The following is a 22,074-nucleotide window of genomic DNA, read 5'->3' on the forward strand; positions in this document are numbered from 1 at the left end:
GTCAGACTTCCTGATCAAGAACCCACCCTTCAACCTGGAGTGTGAGGTAATCACTAGGCGGTACCAAGGAATTGCTGCAGCAGCATCACTTGATGGTGAGCACTACAACCCCAGCACTAGCTAGCTGAAAGTGGTGGAGAGTAGTGGAGGGAGCATGGCCGGATTTAGGGGCAGGCGACCCAGGCAACTGCCTGGGGTGGTGAGCTTGGGGGGGGGCACTGAGCAGGGCCGGCTCCAGGCACCAGCTTTCCAAGCAGGTGCTTGGGGCGGCATTCAGAATGGGGCGGCAGTCCGTGTCCCATGGCGGCAATTCAGCGGCAGCTCCGCTGCTCTTCCAGGTGCAGCGGCAATTCGGAGGTGTCTGCTTGGGGCAGCAAAATTGGCACTGAGCATGCAGATTTACAGATCCTAGCATGCAAATTTATCATCTTCTATAAGAGGGATAAATCATGCATGCATATCATGCAATAAACTCCTGAAATGGGCTACAGAAGCAATAAAAAATAAGGTATTAAAAAGTTTAACAAATGGAAGCAGGACACCAAAGATGCTGCTTGCCTGGGGCACCATTTTGTCTAGGGCCACCCCTGGGAGGGTGGGACAATGGTCACTCCCTACCCTGCACCAGCCTGCAAAGATAGGGGAAAACACACTGGACTGGAACCAGTGAAAGGTTGACTGCAGTGTGTGTTGCTTGGGAGCCCCCACCTCTCTGAGTGGTCCAGAATTCTGCACCAGGTTCTCCTGCTGCAACACAGCCCCAGCCATCTCTGGTTCCAAAAGCCAGAACTGAACCCTGAGTGTAGGATTTTTAGAAATCAAGTCTGATTATCCATCTAGCTATAGTACTTTTTATGCTCTCTCAGTGGCAGGCACCATCAGACATTAGAGAATGTGTTTTCATCACAGTGAACAGAGGGCTACACAGACTGCTTGTAACTGTTTTTAGCACAGTAAACATGTAAACCAAATGCCTAGGAAAAAAAGCTTTGCCTGGCAGCAATTGATCATTTTTAATTAAAACTTGATATATTGATATTAAAATGTGATATATGAATTTAACCAGCAAGAGATGCCAACCCTAAATGATTTAGGGCACCACTATTTAAGACTGCTTCTCACCCTATATCCCATCACAGTACTTGCAATCAGCTGGGGAGCGCCTGCTGTCAGTCCCCAGGATAAAAAGCAAATTGCTGGAGGCAGAGTGCTCTCAAGAGAGGGTCTGTTTGTACTGAATGCATTTCCTCAGCCAGTCTATCAGAGCCTGTAGCTGCCTCCTTTCAGGCTGTGATGCAAGACACCTCCTTGGTTTAGTTTACTGCAAATGGTGAGGTTTAGTAGTTGGGTGGGTTTGGTTTGCTAGCAGGTGGGGGCGGTTTAAGGTAGTATCAGATGTAATATATATTCTTAGTTTGGTTTATGATGCCAAGGTACCATTGGAATGGACATCTGTAGCAGGGTGGTTACCTGCTCCAGCCCTGACAGGGATAAGGCCAGCCCTGGGAGAGGGCTGGGGCTGTGCGAAAAAGCCCAGGCTGATTAAGGGAGCAACCGCAGCTGTGGCCAGCTCAATCAGGCCCAGCTGGCCCCTATAAGAGGCTGTGAGCCAGGAACCCTCTCAGCTTCCCTCTACAGGCAGAGGGAGAAGCACCTGGCTGCAAGGTGCTAAGCAGGACACCTAGATTGGAGCAGGGCTGGGGAAGGGTCAGAGGAGCTGGGAGCTCTGGCCTGGAAAACCTCAGGCTGAATAGATGCAGAGGGGCAGCCCATGGGTAGGTGGAGGCAGCAGGTCCAAAACCCCCTTGACTGTGTTGAGTGGTGTATACACTGCAGTCTGTCCCTGATACAAGAGGCTAAGTGGGGACTGGCAGTAGCCCAGACTGAGGTGAGGTGGGGTTAGAGGGTGGGGGTTCCCCTGGATGGGGAGACCCAGAACCTGAGAGTATGGGGGTACTGCCAGGGGGGCAGCACCCCAGAGAAAGGGGCACTGGGTCCTGGGAGGGACATGGGGGCCAGCGGTAAGGTGGATCACTGGCCTGCAGAGGGCACTCCAGTGACTGGACCTGCTAATTCCTGATGACTACCAGCAGGAGGTGCTGCTGGGTGAGTCTGAACCTTTACAACATTTAATAATTATTTTAAATAAAACTAAATTAATAATGACAATGGAACAACCAGGAGGAGGAACTTTAGTAAGGAGCACCAATTCCCCAGGTTGCTGATGGGTAGCAAAGAGTCTCTCTGACCACTGCTCACAATTGCTGGAACCCCTGCAGCTACCATGGATTCAGACTGTTCTCCAGCTGTAAATTCCCCCTGCCTGCTAGGGTACAGGGAGCACCTGCAAAGCTGTAATCCATAGCCTTGGGAAGTACAGTCCCTCTCTAGGGTCTCCCTGTATTCTGCCCTTCCCTGCACATGGGTTCCACTCCATCGGAATCTTCCCTGGTTGGGGAGAATAGGAGAATGAAAAACATTTTAGCTCCATTTTGATGTGTCCGTTCCAGTGAGATCAGATCCTGCAAAATGCTTGAATAGGTTGGTGATGGGGACTGGCTTGATGGAGTTTGATATGTGCTAACAGGTGAACTTTTTCTGTGTGGATCAATATTGGAGACGTTTGTGAATTAACAGTAAAAATAAGTGAATAAATAAAAGTAGTAATGGCAGCTGGCAAATAATTTTGAAACCAGATTCTGGCCTGCAATTAGGATCTGGGAGGTGTTCATCTGCCTTCCAGGAGCAAATAGCCCCAATGTGTAAAATATATACTTGAAAATAATACATGTTTATTGACAGACAAATTAGCTATCAGTAAAGTCTCTTGCAGCAGCTGAGCACAGAGTCCACTCCAGGACTTTAAAAAAAAAATATCTTTTTCTACAACTTGCACAGCTATCAAAATCAGAATACAAATTCAGGCCACATTGATCAGTGGGGGGATGGAGGAAGTAGAATTTTTAAAACTCTCAGACAAGACTGCACAGTACTCTATTTATTTTTCCAGATTTTAATAATTATATTTATAAAAGATATAAAACAGATGAGTCTGAACCAGAACACCAGAAGTTCCCAAACCATAGCAAATTTCAAAATCCAAACCCAGATGAGGTTTTACCTTTGGCAAATTACCTCTATCATTCGAGTGGGCTGAATGGATATACTGGATATGAAGCTTGGGGTTGGGGCCATATGATCCCTCCCTGGGACACAAAAGTAGTCTTCCCCCATGGGAATTACTAGAAGTGCCTCTTATCCTGTGGAGGAAAGAGGGGGAATATGGCCTCAGGGATCCAGTCATCTCAGGAGGGGCCTGTCCACAGCTTCCATTAACTTCAGTGGTAGCTGAATGCACACATCTCGTGGGTGATTGGGCCCTACATTCATAGCTAGATTTTTCTATTTGAGCCCATCACCAATTTGAAAAATGAATAAGAGAAAAAGCAGAATCAAGTATTATCAGGAACCTGACTGAAGTTTGGCTTAAAAATACAGCAGGATAACACAGAGCTCTCTAACATTTACTATTACTAGACACATCTTATAGGCGACCAGAGCAGGAAGATAATACAAGAGATATCAATCTCACTGCAGCAGTGATAATGAGATAGGTAGCTGTGCATAAATTTGCAGAACACTAACTACTACACAGATAATATAGTGCTAGTGTGATGCTTCCTATCCCACACAAGTACATATGGAAGAAGAGGTGAGCACAAATCCAGTTTTTCTTCAGCATAATAATCCCTGGCACTTTTATTATGAGCTCAAAGATTTTTGCGAACACTAATTAATTTTCAGGTTTGAGCCCATCACCAATTAAAGAGATGAATGACAAGGGAAAATGCTGTTCAGATTTGCACAGTGAGCATCAATTCCAAGCAAACAAGATGCTTGTGAGGTAGGTAAATATTAGTATAATTTTACATAGAGAGAAACTGAAGCAAAGGGGCATTAAGTCACTTGCCCAAAATTAGACAGCAAGCTAGTAGCAGAGCTGGGAATAAAAACTCAGAGTTCTGACAATGTCTTCCGCTTTCACAACTAGATTACATTATCTTGGTTTTTTACAAGCTGACCTATTTTGTCATCTTCTGTATGGTATCCTGTGTCCAGAGACGGGCACAGAGTTTCTTTCCCAATACTCTCAGCCTGATCCATTGTTGCCCTACGGCCCATTTGCATCAGCGAGGTTCATGCAAAGCGGCCAGAGGAGTAGGTGCAAGCTAAGGGCAAAATTAAGCGCTTTGCTTATTGTAACCATAAATCCTAGTCTTGTGAAGTGGTGATGTAAAATATTCAGTACCCTCAACTTTCATTAAAATCCAGGATGTCACAGCCTAATAATGTGTCTTGATTTCCCTACCTGAAAAAAAAATAAAGATAATCTAGATCTACAGAATATCACAGCAATGTCATAAGACTTCTTTCAGTACTATTTGTGCTGGAAAGTGCTTTGCAATCCTCTGAAGGAAGGTGCTATAGAAGTGTGAAATATGGATCAAATGAGACCAATTCAGAAGACACCCTTTCTCCTTGGCCGCCTTCTCCTTTCCCATTTGATGCTATGATTTAATATGCACTTTTAAGATGTGGGCTGTGTGTCTAATGGTTAGAGCTGAGAACTTGGAAATCCTGGATACGAGTTCCAACTCCGCCACATCAATTTGATTTATGACCCAGTATAGGTCACTTAAGGTCTTTGTGACCCCGTTTATCGATCTTGTCTATGCAGAAAACACAGCTTTCTTGCGGGCCGGTCGGAGATTCTAGAACAAATTCCAGTAGGAACTAAGGCCCATCACAAATCTCTCCACCTTCCACTCCAAGCACACACTTCTCCATGTTTATTTTTGAGAAGGTCAGATTGAAGAAGTGTGTATATTTTAAAAAACCAAAACAAACCCCAACAAAACACACTTCAACCCCTGGAGCAAGGATGAGAGAACCAGTCATATGTATGTTATGTTGCTCAAAGCACTACAGATGAGCATAGTATAGCAATTTATATGGAATATCCACTTACAGAATTTTGCCAGGGTTGAGTGAGATTTAATAAATTTTCATTTGTAAAGTGCTTTCAGGTCCGCAGATGAAAGGCACCATCTATTTAGTATTTATTAATAATGAAACCTCTTTTAAAACCTCATTGGATTAATATGAGGCTTTCCCTCTGGATTAAATATGACAAAGATTTTTCCTGCAGGGTTTATTGCAACATGTATTTCAAAGAACTGTGGATCCTCAATGGGAGACTAGACTACCAAGTCAATACAGACACACAAGCTGTTCAGTGGAATAAGGCTTCAGGAAAACACTTGGGCTTGCCACACTAAGACCCATTTTCCCCCTAGCAGGAACAGTGGCTATAAAACTTTCCCTGGCCTTAATGTCACCACATGAAGCATAAACACATCACCATGCATTATTAGAGCACTTAGACAAAGTTCCAGGAATAAGAGTCCTTTTATTACTTTATTTAAAATATTTGAATTCAGAGAAATCCTGCTCCCAATATTTCGATCAACTTAAATAGGACAGGCTCAAACCCCAAATAAGGGGCTTCAGATTTGTTTGCCAAAAAGCAAAACATTTTTCATTAACGTTTTTTCACAAGACTGTTTTCAGCTGCAAAATGATGATTTTTACCCAGAGGGTAGAATTTTCCAGTTATTTACATGGAAAATCTGTGTTTCCCTTCACTCTTGATGAAATATGGAAATATCTATTTCCATAGACAAATGCTTAGTAAGAAAATTAGTGGTCTTGTGCAGTCCTTCTTTTGATATAGATTGTTCTCTTTTGTCCAAATGTACCCAGAATAACCAGCCTAAATTTATTATAATATAAAATTGTGAAAAGTGAGTGAGGAAAGATGCTCTTCCTAGCCCCAGAACAGATAAAGCAAAGACATGGGCAGTACCGGCTGCCCTATATTGCTTCACTACAGAACCCCACCACAGTGCCTCAACCCTGTCCTTTAGTGGTAAGAAGTAGTTTATCCTCCAGCCATTATCCTCAGCTACCGCCAAGAAGCATTACAGTGTACAGAGGAGAATATGTTCCTGAAAGTACCTTTGTGGCCTCCAGATCCTGTGCTGGTGGGATGCATAAATTAGAGCAATCTGAAGGCTGCCTTAAGTTGCAGTGGCTCCTAATAGCCTAAGGGACCGATACTGTACCCAGTGATCGGCAAGACATAAGTGTAGGACATTCTCCTTTCTTCCATGCTGAGCGACAAAGGAGCCATGCTATCAGAGGATCCCCCTACACTGATGCTTCTGTTGCTGTCAATGCTGAATTTAAGACTGCTCCGCCTGAAGGTGGGGCAATGCAAAGCAGGCACTTTGTAGTGCAGGATTTGCACTCCCATGTCCGTTCTATCTGTGGTTTCTCTACAAAGACTGCCAAGAAGGGTGTGAATTGTGGGTTTGGATTTTGTGATGTGAACACCTGGCCATAGGGAACTGCAACCGCCAAACACAAACAGATCAGCACAACCGCTATATGGTGGTGGTAACTTTCAGTCATTACTAAGCTGGTCTGGCTTCAAACTGTGTTCCATTACTGCTCTGCTGAACCTACCAACCTTTCTTATTACAGACAACTTTTATATATAATCACCGTTAAATCCCAGAGTGACTTGAACAATCCCATTATTGCTTGCGATCAAGAAATCTGCTTAGTGAGACTTTGAAAGAAAAGTCAATAGAAATCTAAATAAAAAATAATAATAAAACCTATGATTTTCCCTTTGCTCTTTAGTTCCCATTTGCAGATTCTCATGCCTTAATGAGTCATGATCATTAATACAGCACATATGTATAAAATAACTCATCTTCTGCCTTTCCCCAGCTGCAGCTGCTTCCACACCCCCATATCTCATTTTTATTTCCAGACCTAAGTCACCAAAATGTTCCTGTGGGGGAACCTTCCCTTCACCCACTGTCTTTATTTGGTGTGGATTTGACTTGCTGCTTGTGCACAGAACTATGGACCTGAACTCTGACTGTTGATGTGAGCTGTCTCTTTGCCACACTAAAGCAATCGCAACAATCCAGCTTGAAGCAGTAATGCAAGCTGGACAAAAGCTAAAAGGAAAAAAACCAGCAGACCTTATTTTATCCTGTGAGCCTATCAAGGATTGTTCACCAGCAATGACATCTCTGGCAAACAGCTCAATGAAATTTGTGAAGTCTTAAAGTCAAGGCTAAACTTATCAGTAGGTGCCTAAAGACAGTCTCCTAAATCCAAATTTATTTTTCTCAATAAGTGACCTGATTTTCAAAAGGTACTGACCAGCCATAGCTGCCATTGAAACTGACAAAATTCCTCCAAAACCTCTCCCTCTGTTACACTGTCTCCCCTCCCCCCAGCAGTATTCAGGTGAAACATACTTTTATTTGAAATATAAAGGTCAAAGAGCCAACAGATGTGTCTATTGCTTTCTTTGTAGCGTAAAACAGTGCTTCCCAAACTGGGAACCAGGAAAGGTTCATGCCTGATTAAGAGGTTTTTAAATCAGGTTTAAAACTCACCTGTTTTATCTATGGGTCTGCTACTGCTGCTAGCACTGGGAATCTTTTTGTGCCCTCAGCTCCTGTAAGGGCCTTCTGCAGAGACTCCCTGCAGGGGAAGTATTCAACAGGAAGTCTCTAGTCTCTAGCAGCAGCCCTAGCAGATAGGGGAAGGGGGCAGACTGAGACACAGGTGCGTCTTATCTTTACAACAGGACAGTTTTTACCAAGTGCTAAGCCTATGTTTAGCAAACATTTGACTGAAGAAGAAAATGCTTTTAAAACTGAAAAGAAAGAAAAGTAGACATTACAACGATAGTTAAATTGTTTGGACTTTTGTGTCATTATTACTGTGGAAAGTCCATAGCCATAACGTGTCATTTGTTTTCAGGTGTTAGTAAATGAAAATATGAAGCCAAGGAAACTACAGATGCATTTAGAAACCAAACATCAGGAAATCCAGACTCAAGAACCACAATTTTTTCCTTCAGAAATAAGAATTAAAGTAGCAAAGAAAGTCACGTCTAAAGCAGTAGCCTCAAAAAGCCTTAAACATCATATGTTGTAGCCACGCAAATTGCAAATGGCAAACAAGCACATGCCTTCTACTTCCAGCAGCAAAAGACATCTGTAGAATTATAATGGGGAAACAAGGAGCCAAGGCACTGAAAACTATTCCTACATCAAATAATACCATCCCTCAATCTTTTGATGACCTAGCAGAAAACATCCAGGACCAGCTGATAGAACAAGCTAAGAAAAATCAGTATATTGCAGTGCAGCTTGATGAGTTCTCAGACATAGTCAACATGGCTCAGCTTCTGTGTTACGTGAAATTTGTCAAAGCAGTTACAATAGTGGAAAAACTTTTTATTTTCCAAAAATATTCAAGACCACTGATAAATTTATAGTGCATGAAAGTCTTAATTGGGCTATGTGTGGGGCTATGCACTGATGGAGCAGTAGCTATGACAGGAAAGAACAAGTTGCAGCACAAGTAAACAAAGTGGTACCAGCAGCAATTTGGACACACTGCATAATTCATCACCAAGCTTTGGCATCGAAGCAGTTGCAACCTGAAGTACATGAGGCCCTCAACATTGTTGTTAAAATTAATTTTATAAAACTCGAGGCAATGAACACACATTGGGCTAGTATACTGTGTGAAGAGAGACTTTTGACTAATATTTTGCTGGAGCTGAACACGAATGTCTAGCTCCTGACTGGATCATTCAAAACCCCACTGTGGCAACAGTTGGTTCCATTCCTACCTTAATTATCTCTGCTCAAGAAAATCTCTTTGAATTGTCAAGTGATCAGATGCTGAAGATCAAGTTTTCTAATCTAACCACAAATTCTGGATTTCTGTTAAAGGAGAGTACAAAGAATTCAGCGATGAAGCTGTTGGGATAACTGAAAAAAGAAATACAAAATGGAGTCTGTGACATCTGACTTAGAACTCCATCCTTGTTTACCTCAGGGGCACAGAATCAAAGCTAGCCCCAACTGGTCAGGACTGGATTTTCTCACCTTTTGGGCTCTGGACAGTCTGTTTTTCCTGCCCAAATCCTTGAAGGTTCTATCACTTCAGGCTTGCTTGGCATTGCTATTTGGAATGGTCCAATTTTTCCCACCTTAACATCTATAAAAGACTGACTCCTGCCTGGATGCCAGGCTGTCCATCTGAGCAGCATCCTGTACGCGGTGCAGTAGAGGTCTCATCATGGTTCCGACCATATCAACGAGAGTGACGCCTATCCCGAAGACACCAGAGAAGACCTTCAACACTTACCTTATCCTGCTGTTCCATCTCCAGAGGGCTTCTCTTCCACAGAGATCACCATCCATCCGTTGGACTCCTCGGAGTTCCTCCTTGCTTGCTTTCCACTACCCCGATAGTTAAGGTCTTGAGCATCACCATCGCACACAATTCAGCACATAGATTAAGTAGAAAGAAATCCAATCTCTATTTATAGGGTATTTTGCCAAGGGAGGAATTTGTCTGGGTCTGGGCTTTGTCCCATTGGAAGTCCCTGTCACTGTTGGTTGTAATACCGGTTTGTGTTTGTGGTTTTCCCCCTTCCCTATCAATTGTATTCTTATCCCTAATACACACACCTTTTGCTTTCACCTTACTTATGTGTCTTCTTTATTATACACCACACCGCACCTGGGGTATTGGTCCACTGGGTGATTAGATACCAGAGTGGGTCATATCTGCACCTCTGAGAAAAAGGGGTATCCATTTTATTTCCCTCTACCACACTTGATTTATTCTAAGAGTGACCTTTTCCCCTCTGAGGCAACACAGCTATGAAAGTGCTGCTTTCATTCACTTCCAGTTATCTTGGTGAGTCTGTGTTTTCAATAATTTCTGTGAAAACTAAACATAGAAATCATTTAAACTTGGAAAACAACTTGCATCTGGTGCTCTCTGAGATTCAACCAACATTGCACAACCTTGCAATTTGAACCAGGCCCATTCTTCTCTCAAATCTTAGGTTGAGTCTGAATAAGCCCCAAAAAGCTAAATTTTCAAAGTGTAGTTTAAAAACTTGGCTTAGATTGGATTATATAATTAAACTAACTGTATGTAGTTGAATAAAGTTGCAAACCATCCAAAATCTAGTACCCTCTTGAATCTAGTGTCCTGGGTCCATAAACACAATAACAAGAAAATGTTTGGTTGTTGAGAGCCACCAAGTCTTAAAATATCTGCAAGGAAGCTGCAGTTCTAAGAAGCTTTGGAACCATCTGAGTAAAGTACAGGGCAGGATTCAGAGAGAAAAACTATGGATCTTTAGAAACTGGAATTTTATTGCTAGGGTTTGCTTTCATTACAAGAATCTAAACCATTCTTACTCTGAGTAAAATATCCTTTACCAACTCCTTCCTTTCGTTGTTCATTGCTTTTTTACTTTCGGTAATATCCCATGCTTCTGACATCTTATCTCTTTCTTCCTCTCCCTTCTTCAAAACTTTAGTTCGGTCCTCTTTGCTATAATATTCCCTCCCCCATCTTCTCTTTTCACTTTCCACTTGTTTGTTTTTTTTTCTCCAATCACCCATCAGTTTCCTCTCAGACTTCTATTTCTCAGTTTTATCCCTCCAATCTCTAGACTCTAATTGGCTTTTTAAGTCCTGGCTTCTCTCAGCAATTGTGCAGCAGCAGTTTCCCTATCATTTTTTTATTATTATTTTTAGAGCATAGCCAATCTCTCCTTGGTTGTTCCAAATTCTTACAAACTTTGGGAAGACAGGAATTTACCCAGGAATCCCTCCAACACAGAGATTTAGCCCAACACCTTAATTAGCATGTATAAAACCCCACAATCATTAAAAGAGCAATCAGTCCATGAGTGTTGGATATAAACCCATGATATCTAAAGGAATCTCTGCTTCCTCCCTTGGGGTGATGGACAATTCTTACGTCTGCTGCAGGCTCAGAGGGACCACATGATCAAGCTGTTATCTTGGCCTGTTCCCCCAACCCCAAACTCAGGCTCTCAACCTCTTGTGTCCCTGCAGAATGAGCACATCCTTTCTCCTGCAGCCTGTGCATTACCTTCTTGAATGGCATTCCCATTCTCTTATCAGAGGATAGAGGCAGCAGCAGGAAGTAGGGATGGGGTTTCCTGCTAGATCTCTAGCCTACAAGGGCTCTGAGGGGTAGAGGTCAACTTCTCTTATGTCCATCACCTACCCAGTCAGTGCTCTGAAAGCAAGGTCTCATAGCACTGCCACTCTGTGGATTGGGAGCTTCACACTGTCCATTAGTGATTTATACTTCTATCTCAGGCTCTTCAGAAAGCTTCTCGGTGTGCTTTAAGAATTCTATGGTTGGAGAATCAATGAGTTAGGGTACATGTTGTTCTCTCTGCATGTACCAGGAAAACTTAAAGCAGCTGATATGAAAATGTTAAGCAGGTTGGTTCAGGGTGGGATCTTACTATAGTGCTTTTCATCAGTAGATCTCAAAGCACTTTACAAAAGTGGTCAGAATCATTAATCCCCATTTTGACAGATGGGGAAACTGAAGCACAGGTAGCAACACTAGTAGATAAGATTGCCCCAAACCTTCCTCTATAAGACTTGGTTTTAAGTTGCTTATAATTTTGCCAAATGTTACTTGTTAAAACTGAATTTTTCCATGCTGCTGTCTGCTTCTGGTGGATTTTTTTTTTTTTTAATATTTCAGCTAAACCAGTTCTGCTGTTTCTGAGAATGAGATTGTGGGGAGGAAAAAAAAAACACTGTTCTCTCCAAATTAAAAAGTATTTCAAACTGTTTCATAGAGAAACTCTAGTGACTCCATACTTTGGAGAAAGGAAATGGGAGAGGTGGGGAGGGAAGTAGTTTGTCTTGGTTAGTAGAGTGGGCTGTATTTCAATTCTACCTTGACTCCCCCCTCCTTCTAGGCTAAAAATCACCTCCACAGTCCATTCAGCCATTCTGAGGTAGGAAAGCTGGAAGATATTGCACTTTTATTGCACATGCTTTCATTGGGTTGTAGGTAAACAGAGGACTTTGGAGCTGTCAGAACAGCACTTGTCCTGAGCACTGTGGACTTTAAATCCATGGCTAAAACAACACTCAAAGGGGAAGTTTATGCTACTTATTTGGCTGGATTTTACAACCTCTTCGCACAGGTGTAAATAACTACACCAGTTGCAAGGCAGTGGGGAATCAGGCCCTCAGTCTACAGTTCATCCTCAGGGTTGCCTGAAGGCTTTAAGGAAATGGACATTATGCCCTGATCCTGGAGGGGGAAAAAAAAAACCACTGGAGGTGCAGGGTCTGCCATGGAGTGTCTCTGAAATTAGTAGGGCTTCACACAAATGCAGGGGACTGCCCACACATCTATCTTTGCAGGATCTGGGCTTAAGTCTGAATTTGGGAATATTTGTAGATCAGCCCAAGACGTGTGCAGGCTATGAGGTCATCACAATTTTTAATAGCTCAAATTCACCTCTCCTTTACATTGATGTAAACCCTAACTAACTCCATTGACATCACTCCAGATTTTCACCAGTGAAACAGAGGTGAATTGGATCCACTCTCTCATCTGTTCTGGAACAGCTGTGCCACACAGCATTGTACATGTATTCCAAGTCTATTCTATCTACATTTTAAAACAAAAATTAGATGACAATCACCCATTCTTTGCGTGTCTTGCTAATATCTGTTTGTCGGTGTCACTGTAGTAATAATGAAAATCATCTTTTATTTCCACAGAACTGTAGGGAGCTTCCATTTTTTTGTTTTGATGTGTACATAGGGCAACAGATACAGATCCCCTATATAAATTGTGTATGAGAAATTCGTCGATGTTCACAGAACCTCTTTGGTAAATTATTACTTTGGATGAGATTTGCCATTATTTTTTATTCCATGTCTAGTCTTAATTCCCATAGCTGTTAGCTGCTATAATCCATCATTTTCTTGGTAGAAGACATAAGTGCAAAAACAAAACACACACACACATACACTTGCCCCCCAAACTAGTCACTTTGCTTCCAGTTTCTGAATCTTGGAAGGGGGTTATAGGTACTTAAATGTATCAACAGTTTCCACTGGCAACTGTGGCAGAATAGCATGATACAAGTTCTACAGCTGACATGAAATGCCATTCCATATGTAAAGCTATGTCTTAAACCCACAAGGGACACTCAAATAAACTTTGTACTTTCTTTTCCTTTTGTCTAACACCAAATGGGTTGCGAAGAAGTGCTGGATGCTTAAAAATGCACTTACAATTTTGGATCCAAGCTGTGAGAATACTCATTGGAGACAACTGTTCTCTCATGGGCTAGTCTTGAATAAACAATCGCAGCTCTGTGCGATATTACTTCTTAACCAGATTCTAGCATGGAGCTATTGGCTTGCCATGGTTACTTGCCTTTTAAACCAATGGTGCTTTTTCCTTCCCTTTTGCCAAGATTCCCGCTTACTTGGCAGCGGTTCATTCTCATTTGAACTTTTGCCCTCTTTTAATCTTCACCAAATTTTAGTCTAAAAGAACCTTTCACAGATACCTTTTGTTGTCCTGAATTTCTATTACTTGTGAGAACTAACTTGTGGATCTGGTCACTGGAATGAGCTCTTCTTCCTGAGTAACCAGCCCCTGACAATGACAGGCATCTGTGAGAAGATTAGAAAACAAAATCACGACAGCACAAGATGCTATCCCATTCCTGAAATACAATTAACTAGGAAAGAAGGGACGGATATGGACACGGACATGCACACACGTATATACACACTTTGCCAGGTCATTCACTAGGAGATTTACTTATGCTTGTCAGTTCCAGAGGCTGTTCCACTTAATTCATCTGAGGATAACAGTTAAAGTTCTCAGAAGCATTGCTCTGTCACCTGGGGGATCCAAGTCTGAATCCTTCACTTGTGCTTCCACGTCCTGAGCTAGCAGAACGCAAGGGGAACGAGTATGCTCAACATGGGGGAAAAGAAGAGTGCTTCTGGTTCCTCTTGAGAAACTCTCCAGACAACCCAGGACTTGAACGGACTGAATGTCAGGAGGGTGAAATACTTCCTCTTCTAGAAAAGTATTGATTGATTTGACTTTTAGTGTGCTTATTGTCCTAATATGGAGATTTGGGGGAGAGGGGGGAAATAAAGGGGAAAATGGGTTGGCCATAAAGAATTCCCTCCCCAATCCTGTTCAGTAAATTAAGGGTCTGTATCCTGCTCCCACTGAAGTCACTGGCAAAATCCCCATTGTCTATAGGGAATAGCAGGCCCTTAATTACCTATAAAAACAAGCTTTATTCTCCACCAAACTGACACATTTTTGTGTGTCTTTTCTGTGTACAGTTGTATATGCATATACATAGATTACATATGCATAAATAATGGAGTCCTCTCTAACCAATATTCACTTATTTAAGAAAACACTTTCTTGCATTTGGAACATTTCTGACTTTAGTATAAGAAAAGCTATCACTATCCAAAAATCTCTCAGGTTCAGTAAATTGGGGTGAATCATTTTTGTCTAGATTTTTAATATAAAGCAGGAATCTTTTAAAGTTCTCAGGAGCATTAAGACATCTTTACTCTGCACCATCTAGAATGAATCGGAGTAACATCTTTCTGATAAATGCATTATATGTGCTGATTAATCAGACCAGGGTTGTTTATTCTTAACTCTCAGAATAATAATATTTTAACTCAAATTCCCCTTTCTTAAACTAAGACAACCAAAGGACCAGCTCTTCATCATATCATCTGACTGAAATCAGCTCTTTCTTGTCATATGAATATTGCCTACTTTCATTCTTTTTCTTCGTTTGACTAATATTTTTTGAGTTGAAAGGTTTTAAATGAAATCATACAATTAAAACCAGAGTCTGCACTATGCACAGACATTCATTTATTTAATTTTAAACAGCAACTTTCTTTGCAGTAGCAAAATCAAATTCTAAGAATGTTTCTAGCAGCAGTCTTCTTTCTTGTAAAATTTTATTGGCAATCTACTTCTTCTGTGCTGAAACAGTAAAATGAAAAGAGCATACCCCTCTTATTCCGCTAGTTTTAAAAAAATAGTATCTTTATTTCCTTTGGCACTCATGCAGAAGACACATTTTTCAGCTCAGCTATACAATTATCCATCTCCATGATATTTCTTCACATGCAAAGCATCCTGACCTGACAACCATCTAGTGATTTTTTCAGTCAAAGTGTCCTTTATCGGTAAGTATTAGTTATAGCCTGTCTCTCAATCCTCCTGTTTCTGAATTGGGAGCGAACAATTTGTAGAACAGATGAGAAAATGTTAATACAAAAGTTGGATCTAGCTTTGTTTGGGGTGGGTACTATGCACTTCCTTAAAGGTGCTGAGCACCCTCAATTCTCAATGAAAGCAAGGGCCTTGAGGGTGCTCAGTACTTCTCAGGATTAGGTGCTTAGAGCAATGCACCCTTTCCTGTGTACCTTAACTGTCATCTGGGGGATCCAAGTCTGAATCTTTCACTTGTGCTTCCACGTCCTGAGCTAGCAGAACCCGAGGGGAATGAGTATGCTCAGCATGGGGGAAAAGGAGAGTGCTGCTGTGTGAGTGACGCACAAAATTACTTCTGGTTGAGTCAAGCTGAAGCTAATCTGTAGGTATTTCTAGAGCATCCAGTCACCATAATATCTAAGGCCTCTATCCTGCGAGGAGCACAGGGGTCCACTGCATGGAGCTCATTCCAGGACTTGGACCTAAGCAATTTTATAAGGGAGATGTCGGGGATCATCAGATTAAGCAGTGGGAACTATTGTCAAGGGCTCCTCAGTCCATAGCAGCCTGGGATGCTGCCAAGATCTCAGTCCTAAAGCAGGCCTTGCCTGTGACAAGACAGGAGATGGGGAAGGCAGATGGATAGTAGCACTGAAGTAATAAAACTTTATCTTTCTCTAGTGCCTCTCATCTGAGAATCTCAAAATGCTTCACATACATTTTCCAAAAACTCACAACACCACAGAGAGGGAGGTAAATAAAACCCCCATGTTACAGGTGGGAAACTTAGGCATGGCAAAGTTATATAACTTGCCCGCATTCGCCAAGTGACTCACACAGAGCTTGGTGGATTTAACGCATCTCCTGCAGTTCTAGTATGCTCCCTTGTTTATCCTGCTAGTACAGCTTCTTTTGGATCACCAAGGTCCTGCTCCAAGTCTTGACTTGAAGTGCATAAAACAGATCCTTCCACCAAATGAGGACTCTACTAATTGATTAAATCCACTTGAATGCCTGGCAACTGACTACTAGACAAAACTAACATGAAATTATGTATTGCAAAAGGGCAGCTGAAGGTCAAACCTTATCCAGGTGCAGCTGCACAGATAGAGCCATATCTTTCACTGCAATGGGGGATTCCCTAAGTGAGCAAAGAACTTGGCCCATTAAATGAAATAATCCTACATACTGACAACAAACCCAGTTCCGATTGTTCACAGAGATACTTATAACTAAAACACCTTTGCTAGTTGGAGTCACCTAAGACTTTAAATGGGGACTTTTCAGTACAATTTAAATGTGGGTCCTGATTATGCCACTCTTACTCAAGTTGACTAGTACCTTGAGCTGCAGGTAGTCCCAATGACTCTTCTTGCAGAGAACAATACTATTCATCAGGCCCCCTTTGTGAGTGTATGGCCTATTGACATATCCATCTGTAACAATAACCTCTTGTAATCATTTACAATGCTTTTGGGCATCGGTGTTTAAAAACTCTGCTATTCCAACCCAGTGAGAGAAAATCTTGTGTGCTTTCCGCTGTAAAACTATATAATTGTGTTTTATTTGTATTCAAAGATGAAATAAGAAATAGTAGGAAAAGTAAAAAAAAAACAAAAAAAAAACAGGAGCTAGAAGCAATCAATAAAATGTGAAATAAAGTAAAGGGAAGGAACCTTTAAAGTGCCCAAGTTTAAATGTCAAGAGTATTAGAACAAAAGAGCTTGAAGCAGAAATAGGTGTGGTAGAAGAATATTCTGACACTCATATAGAAAGCAGGTTTACTCCTGAGGATGGAAAAGAATGTAAACTACAAAGAATAGTCGAGAACAACAGAATAAGAGATTAGGAAAGTATATATTTTTCTGTTTCTAAAACAACTTGCAATAATAGAACTATGAATGTTTCTAGAAGATTTTGACTGTACAATTAAGGAAAACTTATCCTCAGTGGTTAAAAGGATTGCCTTAAAATAACCATTTAATAAGCCTCTTTGAACATCTAGTGTAAGTGGTATAGTCTCCTATACTCCATAAAATGTGACACCAATATTACATAACCATGTAATATTGCTTACATTATATTATACCAAAAAAGAAACTTCACTGCCAGTCAGAAAAAGGATCGCTGTATTTGCCCTACCAATTACACTATAGTTAACCATGAACTATACACAGTTATACTTGCTTTATCTTATTCCCTAGGGCAATGATTCAGCAAGGCATTTATACACACTCTGAACTTTAAACACATGGTATTTAAACATGATCTGAAAGTTAAGCAGGTGCCTTAGTGCTTTGCTGAATTGGGGCCTATGTTCCAATGGATCACTGGGTTAACAGAACAGGGGACTCTTGCAGCTAGTTGTGGCAATAGTTCCAGAAACATCCACCTTCGCCACCTGAAGCAAAACTATTTCCAGTTTATTATGACTGTTATTCATATAGCACAAGAGATCTGTCTGGCACTACAAGTACGTACTGTAGGAAGATCAAGCGTCCTGTTCTGAGTTTACAGTCTAATGTATAGAGAGAAACTATTGTGCACTTTTGATGTGCAAAGAAGGGCAGAATTTGAAAAGCCTGCACAATTGCACGTGAAGTTGGTACAACTTCACAGAGAGGCTGGGGCATGGAGAGAAGCAAGCTAGAGAAGGGGCAGAGACAGCATTTGATCTGTGTCTAAGATTGACTGGCCAGTGGAGAGGGAACATAATAGCCATACGCAGTTCTGCAGCCCTGATGCTGCAGTAGTGGCTTGCTGAGCCGCTCTGCAGCTCCTCCCCGAATTCTTGTGGAATTTCCCACTGTGCAGACCACCTACTCAAGCTAGTACTTAGACTAGTCTTTGCAGAAAAAAATTCTCAGGCCGGGATGTGGTCTTAATAAGAGGTTATTACAAAAGATACATCCAGGCTATTTGCTGTTTCGATAATAAGATGTCACCTAGACTCCACCTGGCCATCTCCGCATTCCAGTGGTACACAGATTGCAAGCAATGCATTCACTGCAATATGTTACCCATCTGAGAAAATCAGTGATACAGATACGGACCAAGATTTACCTGTTCTGCCTGAGGGAGACAGTTTCAAAAATATTTCTCAAGATGAAACAATCTCCCCTCTTACTGTAAGGCTAGGGATCATGCTATGAGTATGGGAATGACCATACTAATGAGATGGGCTTATGTTAGCATGTGAGTGACTATGCCGTAACCACAAGCACCGACTCCATGGGTGTTCCGTGGCTCAAGCACTCATGGGGGGAAAAAACAGGTGCTCATCCATCAGGTGCAACTGTTTGGCAGGGCCACCAATCAGCTGTTTGGCAGCTGGTGGGAGGTGCTTGAGGGAGGGTGAAGAGCAGTGAGTGTTGGGCGGGGGCAGCGGGAGAGAGGGCAAGGCCTTGGGGTTGAGCGGTGGTGGAGTACCCACAGGGAAAAATGGCTGTAACTCTTCTGCCAGGTGGAGTTGGCAAAACCAAGGTTCAGTACCTCGGGGTTCCTCTTAACAATACAAAACAGAACCTGCTCAAGCCTCCATCCAGTAATCTGGGTAAACACACACCTCTCTGGAGTGCCTTTGGAGCCAATTCTTTCCCACTCGCCCGCACTGAGACTGTGTATAACAAAACAAAATGATTAAAGGGGAAAGGGAACCCAACATTAATTTGGGAAAATGCCACAACCACATTCAAAAAGCATGTGACCCTAAGCAAACCCGACCCCACAGTGCATTGGACAGTGTCCTTTGCCTCAGTTTCCTACCTTGCAGTGGGAAAGTCCAAGAACAACTGCCCCTTTAACACATCACTCCCCTCTGCCTCTGCTGCACCCCACTCACAGTTGGCTGTCCTTAGTCCAGAGGTGAGGTCACAGGGGTTCACCTGCCACTGCTGGGGGAGCAGGGTGTCGAGCGATGCCACTGCTGCTGCCTCTGCAACCGGTGCACAGCTGCTGCTGTCTCTCTGCTGCTGCAGCTCGCTGCTCCCACAACCTCGTGCTCCAAGGTTCCACCACTTAACCCAGCTCTTAGCGATTGCACCAAGTAGCAGAGAACCTCACAGCATGTGCAATCTCTGTATTGTCTTTCACTGTCCCCACACAAGCCTTCACCCCTAGCCTCACTCAGCAGTGCTGTCAGCTCTAGGAATCACCAACCAGAAACACAGATGCTCAAGTGAGTCTTAACAGCTCTTTCATTAAACATTGGAGAGCAGCAGGTCCAAGGGTGTCTAGGACTCTTTAGGCAGCATCCACACACCAGGTAGGAACACCTGTCCCCGCCCATTCTCCTCCTCATTGGAATATGGCATCCCTACCCCCTGCTTAGCCAGTGAGGTTCAGTTTAGGGCAATCCTCTCAAGCAGGGCAGGCTAAGCACAGTTCTGCTGCCCTTTACTGGCATGATACGATTAACAACATTTCATTATCCTGCATTCAAATACTAGTGATTTGTAACCAAAAACCAGCCAAAATTGATCATTTTGGCAAAGCCAGTCCATCTGTTACACACCTAGGCAGAGTCGGCGTCTCTGCAACCACAGTCTGTTCCTGAAGTCTTTCCCCCGCAGATCTCCACTAAATGTCAGGAGAGAGTTCATTCAGACCCTGCTTACACTGCTCATACATGTGTGACACCTCTGAACATGCTCGGTGTGAATTCGATATTTCCAGAAGCCTGATCAAACTCATAGTGAGCTGAGTGCTGCTGCAGCTCAGAGCAGACTGCTGTGTCCTCCCACCAACAAAGATGACAGCTGACAGTGAAAGATTCTGCAGTGTGTTCCAACACAACATTTAAAATCTCTCTCATAAACTTCTGAAATCACCCTCATTCTAATTGTCAAAGTTGACAGCCTTGCTAACAACATTGAGTCGAACGTCCCTTCATCTTCTTGCTTTTCCTTAACTGAATGGTCTGTGAACAACCAAAGTTGACAGCTATTGTGAAGAAAACAAGAACTAAAGGATATTCAGCAGATGTTTCTACCTTTCCCTGTCTAATTCACCCCAAACAAAATGCCACTGAGTTCAGGAAAAGGTTGGAGAAGCAGAGGAGAGAGATCTGCTAACTCTGATTGGGGTGGACCTGCAAGAGTTTCAGAGTTTGACTATTCAGTTCTTTCTAGGCAAGGTCCCTGGAACAGCATGTGGTATGCCAAATAATTTGACTATGGGTCAACATTAATTTTCTGTTTATTCTTACAATCCACTCCTGCCCGATGCGAAATGTCTCCAACGAGGTGCAGAGTGCACATGGGAGCACCCAGTGTTAAAGATGTTCAGCATATCAAAGGAGGTGTACAGTAATGTGAAGAATTTAGGTCTTTAAACTGCCCACACAACATAGTCTCACACCAATGACTTTTTATTGGATTAAATATTTGACCTAAGTTAATATTTCAAACATTTTATGTTAGTTCAAATTTTGAAATGGATTTCTTCAATGTGCTCATACCTCATTTGCCTTCTTTCATTGGATATTCCACCAAATGAGTTTACTGCCAGGAATGTTTGTGAAACAATGCATTTTTCAGTGAATGTTAATGAATATTTGAAGGAAGCCAATTTTTCATTCCCAGATGCAAGTATTTGCACCTGAAATTGCATTCTAAAAGTTATGCTCATTTAATCAAGAAACAGGCCACATAATATGTTTCTCTGTGTCCAATCAAAACAGCTGAAGTTTCAAACATTAGGTTCTCACAATGAACTGCTCACAAATAGAGCTGGGATGGAAACAGTTTTCTCATCCTGCAAATTTTTGGGAGTTTGAAATGTTTTCCTGACTCAAATCAGGACACAACGTCAACATCTCAAAAATATTTGTGAATTGACAATCCAAAAGGTTTTTCTTTTGGATCAGTTTCAACTTTTTGTTCTTTGTTTTAAAACCTTTTCTGTCTAATTAGCTTAAATTTCAAAATGAAAAGTCATTTTGAACTAAAAACCCAGACAATTTTTGGTTAAGAAAATGTCAAAATGAAAAGTTTCAACAATTTCAAAACCTTTTTCTAAATACTTTTTTGACTTTGGAAATTCCTTAAACCTGAACCCTGTATTTTTATCCAAATCATGATTAGTTGAAAAAATTGCCACAAGTTAGTCACAAAAGATGTGCAGACCAAGCACTATTCCAAGAAGTTATTCTGCTAAAAACAACGAACACATTTGAAAAAAATCAAGTCTGCTCTGGGACAATTTGTGAACAGAATAGCAGTCAAAATTAATAGAAATTATTCACCTCCCTCTGGCCACACCACCAGGAGTTATGCTAAAGTTGTCTTAGCTAGAAATCTTATTGTACATCTTACATTTAGCACATTGTGTGATGCTTTTCCAGGGAGCCCAGAACTATGGCTCATCTTGTTACCCCTCTGCCTTAGCAAAAAAGAGCGTTGCTGGAGGCTAAACTAGGTAACAGCTCCCTGTCAACCCAGTCTGTTAGCCAACCAATCTCTTCCAAAGCTGTGCCAGCTTTTGCGTTGCCTAGCACTTAACAACTGATGCACCCTAGTTCCCAAGCCCTCCGGAAGAGCGTACCTCTGCAGTATCCAGCAGCAGTTACTGGACGCTCACAGAAATTGCCCGGTCTGCTGTCTCCAAAGAGACACACCAGCCTATTAGAGCAGCAGAGAATTCACTCTTTAGTGTTATAACACTGAGAAGAACTTATAATAAAACCAAGAATAAGTTTATTAATAAAGAACAGAGATTTAAGTAATACCAAGCAAAGATAATGGAATCAGATATGGTTACAAACAAAACAAACATACTTTTACAAGACTAGAATTTAACTCTAGCAAGCTAATCTTA

General features: G+C 41.9%; 2 long non-coding RNA genes across 3 annotated transcripts in view; both read left to right on the plus strand.

The window, feature by feature from the left end:
• Positions 1-22,074, plus strand: part of LOC122458752 — a 307,345-nt gene that overhangs the window by 238,132 nt on the left and 47,139 nt on the right. The gene's annotated exons all lie outside the window — the stretch shown is intronic.
• On the plus strand, positions 875-9,655 carry LOC119851417. 2 transcript variants are annotated; one of them, XR_005291244.2, is made up of 3 exons: positions 1,338-2,106; positions 3,805-3,904; positions 7,912-9,655. It is a non-coding gene; the product is annotated as an uncharacterized LOC119851417 (long non-coding RNA). The 2 variants fall into 2 exon arrangements; XR_005291243.2 differs by lacking the exon at positions 3,805-3,904 and having other exon boundaries at positions 875-2,106.

Source organism: Dermochelys coriacea, chromosome 2 (genome assembly GCF_009764565.3).
Source record: "Dermochelys coriacea isolate rDerCor1 chromosome 2, rDerCor1.pri.v4, whole genome shotgun sequence".
NCBI classification, from domain to species: domain Eukaryota; kingdom Metazoa; phylum Chordata; order Testudines; family Dermochelyidae; genus Dermochelys; species Dermochelys coriacea.